This window comes from Salvelinus namaycush, chromosome 24, assembly GCF_016432855.1.
Source record: "Salvelinus namaycush isolate Seneca chromosome 24, SaNama_1.0, whole genome shotgun sequence".
Lineage (NCBI taxonomy): Eukaryota > Metazoa > Chordata > Actinopteri > Salmoniformes > Salmonidae > Salvelinus > Salvelinus namaycush.
In genome coordinates, this window is record NC_052330.1 from 21,096,416 (window position 1) to 21,101,623 (window position 5,208).

Genomic DNA, 5,208 nt, shown 5'->3' on the forward strand with positions numbered 1-5,208 from the left:
TTAGCATAAAAGAGAACTATAATGGGTGTTTTTTAAAGCCACTGTCTGTAATGCAGTGGTCCACATGAGCCACTTTCACTGCACGGAACAGTTCTACTGCACTGTTACATAAAAGTTTGCTCCCCTCATTCTGGCTGGAGTACAGTATATTATGAATGTACAACTGCATTTATTTATTGTGTTGGTGTGAATTAATCTTAATTTCCTGTTTATTTATATGAACAAAAATATAATCGCAACATGCAAAAATTTCAAAGATTTTACTGAGTTACAATTCATAGAAGGATATCAGTCAATTGAAGTAAACTAATTAGGCTCTAATCTATGGATTTCACATGACATGCACAACCATGGGTGGGCCTGGAAGGGCCCAGCCAATCAGAATGAGTTTTTCCCCACAAAAAGGGCTTTATTCACAGGCAGAAATATTTCTCAGCGCAGGTGAAGAAGCCAGATGTGGAGTTCCTGGGTTGGCATGGTTACCATTGGTTTGCCATTGTGAGGACCCTTGGACGTACTGCCAAATTCTCTAAAATGACATTGGTAGAGAAATTAACATTCAATTCTCTGGCAACAGCTCTGGTGTACATTCCTGCAGTCAGCATGCCAATTGCACGCACCCTTAAAACTTGAGACATCTGTGGTTTGTGTTGTGTGACAAAACTGCAGATTTTAGAGTGGCCTTTTCTTGTCCCCAGCACAAGGTGCACCTGTGTATTGATCATGCTGTTTCATCAGTTTCTTGATATGCCACACCTGTCAGCTGGCTGGATTATCTTGGAAAATGAGAAATGCTCACTAACAGAAATGTAACCATATTTGTGCAGAACATTTTAGAGAAAGAAGCTTTTTGTGCATATGGAATATTTCTGGGATCTTTTATTTCAGCTCATGAAACATGGGATCAACACTTTACATGTTGCGTTTATATTTCTGTTCGGTATATTTAGTTATTAGGCATTTTGCAGGAGGAAACCTTTTAAGATGCACTATTTTGTTTCCAAAGTGTCCAAAAAAGAAAAAAATATAAAAATTTTATTTAACCTTTATTTTACTAGTCAAGTCAGTTAAGTACAATGACGGCCTACACCGGCCAAACCCAGACGATGCTGGGCCAATTGTGTGCCACCCTACGGGCCTCCCAATCACGTTGTGATACAGCCTGGATGATACTTAATAACAAGAATAATACGGCAACTACTGTCTAATAATAACAATGAAATAATAATAAAATGTACATTAACAGCATAAAAAAGTTGTGCTATTACTAATAGGCCTACAACTAACAAAAACTACTGTTGCAACTTGTCACGCTCGTCGTTGGAATGAGGAAACCAAGGTGCAGCGTGGTAGGCAAACATCTTTCTTTTATTCAAATGAACACCGAAAAACAACAAAATACAAACACGAACGTAAAGTTCTGCAGGCTACATAGCAACTACGCAAAATCAAGATCCCACAAACTAAGGTGGGAAAAAAGGCTGCCTAAGTATGATCCCCAATCAGAGACAACGATAGACAGCTGCCTCTGATTGGGAACCATACCAGGCCAAACAAAGAAATAGGAAAACTAGACCCAAATCACAACCTGACCTAACCAAATAGAGCACAGGTGTCAAACTCATTCCACGGGGGCCGAGTGTCTGCGGGTTTTCGCTCCTCCCTTGTACTTGATTGATGAATTAACATCACTAATTAGTTAGGAACTCCCCACACCTGGTTGTCTAGGGCTTTATTGAAAGGAAAAACCAAAAACCTGCAGACACTAGGCCCTCCGTGGAATGAGTTTGACACCCCTGAAATAGAGAAATAAAAAGGCTCTCTAAGGTCAGGGCGTGACACAACTACTAATATAACTAATATAGTACCTATAATATACAGTATACATATATACATATTCACAAATACCTTCACTTGGTGATGTTTCTATTAGTTAAAAACACAAACAGTTTGATCTTAACATTTGAAAAAGGGCTTTCTTAAATTTCAATGTGTGATTTTAATGCCCTTATTTCTGTATGTAAATTATTCCAGTGTCACGAATCCCGCTTCCTGAGTCTGTTTTTGCCTGTGTTCTGTCCTGGAGTGTTTTTCCGGTGTCCTGGAACGCACCCTGTCTGGTTGCCGGGCGACGTAGCTAGTTGGGAGATCTCTGATTACCCGCACCTGTATCCCATCAGCTATCTGCACACCTGGTCCTGATCATCACCCCTCCACTTCATAAGCTCTGACCTGACATCCATTCCCTGCCGGATCGTTAGCCATGAACAGTATGTTGTGCCAGCGTATCAGCCTCCAGTTTGATAGAGTTTGTTTTGTTGTTTTGTACGTCTTTCTTGCCTTGAACTTACCTCCGTTTGTTCTGTCTACAGTCATTCACCCGGAACACTCACCCCATCCCTGCCTGGTCGTCGGTGGCTTCTGTTACTCCCTTGGATCTGCCTATTCACTCCCATCAACTCACCTCCGCTGCCCGCTCCGCCACCTGGATCATTCTACCTCTACGTTTAAACTTGTAAATAAATACTCACCTTCGTCCTACTCTCCTTGTCCTGGTCTGCTTCTGGGTTCTAATTTAGAAAACCGTGACATCCAGTCAGTTGGGCCTTTGTATCTGAAAGATCTTACTCCAACCTCATGATATACCCTTGGAATTTGTAATTGCTGCTGTTGTCAAAAGGAGTACTGTGAGTCTTGTAAAGTTAGCTGTTCCTTAATATATACAGGGAAATTTAAGTTGATATATTTAAAAATAAATTGCTATCAATGCAATTGTCTTCTGCTTGGGAGTGACAGACAATTTAGTGACTCCTACATTGTGCAATGATGTCTTATAATGCAACACAAACATGAATCTACAAGTAAGGTTGTGGTTGTGTTTTGACAGATGATGTCACCATAGTCTGGTATTGGAAACAGCAGTTGGGTTACTAAGGTCTTTCTAATGGATAAAGTAAAACAGTTATTAGATCTGTAAAGTAACCCAAGCTTATAGTTAATTGTTTTTGTAATATCAATATGTTTTCCAAAAGATAATTCACTATCTATCCTCCAACACAGATATTTCAAACAATCAACACTTTCAAGAATTGTACCATCACTTGCATGAATTTCTAAATTGCCAGCTGTGGAGTTTATTGTGGAGTTTATTGTGGAGTTTATAAGAGCACGCAGGTCCACCAGAGCACTAGTATCCTCTTGTGCCTGCCTGGTCTCTTGTGTCTCTGCTCCCATATGGAAAGATTAACAAGGATGTTATTTTATGACTGAAGTACACGCACACATACACACGCAAGCATTCATACATGCATGGACACACACACACACACACAGCTCTGTGCCTGATGAGCCACTGCGTAAACAGTTGTACGGCACACAGGTATAACACCCAGGCGCCAACTCTCTCTTCGGGAACAGAAAGAATACTATAATGTACTTCTGTTATAAGATAATGGATGTCATAATGTATTCCTCTGCCACCAAGTCTGCCTGCTTTGATGTGTATTTGATCATGTAAACAGATCGATTCTAACATTCGTTCCCATTTAATGACTAACAGGCACGGTGTATATTTACAGAAGATAAAGGCAGGATGTTGCTTTTCTATACACTAGTGCAACTGTGTAGCCTGACTTGTGTTGCCATTTGTTGCCATAATGATACTTTTCCATTGCACAGGAAATGGTCATATAACACCCTATCTCTCTGATATTTGAGCCCACAAAGAGAATTGCTAATGTTTACTGTTTGTATAGATATCCTCTGAAGTGTCGTTGATTGCCACATTCTTGTGAAGGCTATAGGACCATATGCCAATGCTTCACTACAAGGGCTCTACTGGGAGACATTAATACCCATGATTCTTATCTAGACCACAGGGAGCCCTTGTCTGGGGGGGGGGGGTGAGAGAGAGGTTATAATTGCTTCTAGATGTAAACAGAAACTCATCTGAACAGACTGTAAAGGCCTGTATGTTTCAGCTGAAAACAATAGGAGAGGCTAATACAGTGTTTTCCTCATGTAGGCTATTAGTGATAATTGAATCCTAGAGGTTTCTCTATGGCTGTTCCATTATAGATTTATGTTGAGCAAGGGTCTCATTTAGGGCAAGTGGAATAGAGGCCAATTCCCCTTTGCATGAAAATAGTTTAGGCTTGCAATAGAATGATGTATTTCAATTATATGAAATAGTGAAGTGGGCGCCAGCTCGAGGGCGCCAGGCTGCCCATCATTACGCACACCTGTCACCATCATTACGTGCATCAGAGCTCTTTGGACTCACCTAGGCTCCTTCACTTTGTTGATTGTCCCTTTATATCTGTCTGTTCCTCCGTTGGTTCCCTGTGTCAGCATTATTGTTGTAATGTCGTTTTGTTCCCCCTGTCCAGACGCTGTTCTTGTTTTGTTATATGTCCGTTGTTTCATTAAATGTTCACTCCCTGTACTTGCTTCCCATCTCCAGTGAATGTCCTTACAGGTATACAGCTACTGTACCAGAGTAATAGCAATTTGAGCCCTACATTGATGTCCTTTTGACTTTACAGTTCAGTTCATCATGAATAATGTTTGTCCAAAGCGACAATAGAATGAACAAGCAATCTAGATTGTCCTCTCACCAGAATACCAACACCTAACAGCCATACAGCAGAATTCCCCCATTCAACCTCATATGTCCAGTCAAGGACATCCAGTTCTTCTTCTGTCCTGCAGCCAAGCTGGCTGTATGGCCTGCTGTTTGGCCTGCTGTATGGCCTGCTGTTTGGCCTGCTGTATGGCCTGCTGTTTGGCCTGCTGTATGGCCTGCTGTATGGCCTGCTGTATGGCCTGCTGTTTGGCCTGCTGTATGGCCTGCTGTTTGGCCTGCTGTATGGCCTGCTGTTTGGCCTGCTGTATGGCCTGCTGTATGGCCTGCTGTTTGGCCTGCTGTTTGGCCTGCTGTATGGCCTGCTGTATGGCCTGCTGTTTGGCCTGCTGTATGGCCTGCTGTATGGCCTGCTGTATGGCCTGCTGTTTGGCCTGCTGTTTGGCCTGCTGTATGGCCTGCTGTATGGCCTGCTGTTTGGCCTGCTGTATGGCCTGCTGTTTGGCCTGCTGTTTGGCCTGCTGTTTGGCCTGCTGTTTGGCCTGCTGTATGGCCTGCTGTTTGGCCTGCTGTTTGGCCTGTGAGTAGTGTCTGAGGTTGGGACGCTTTGTTGCTTTGCTCTGGAG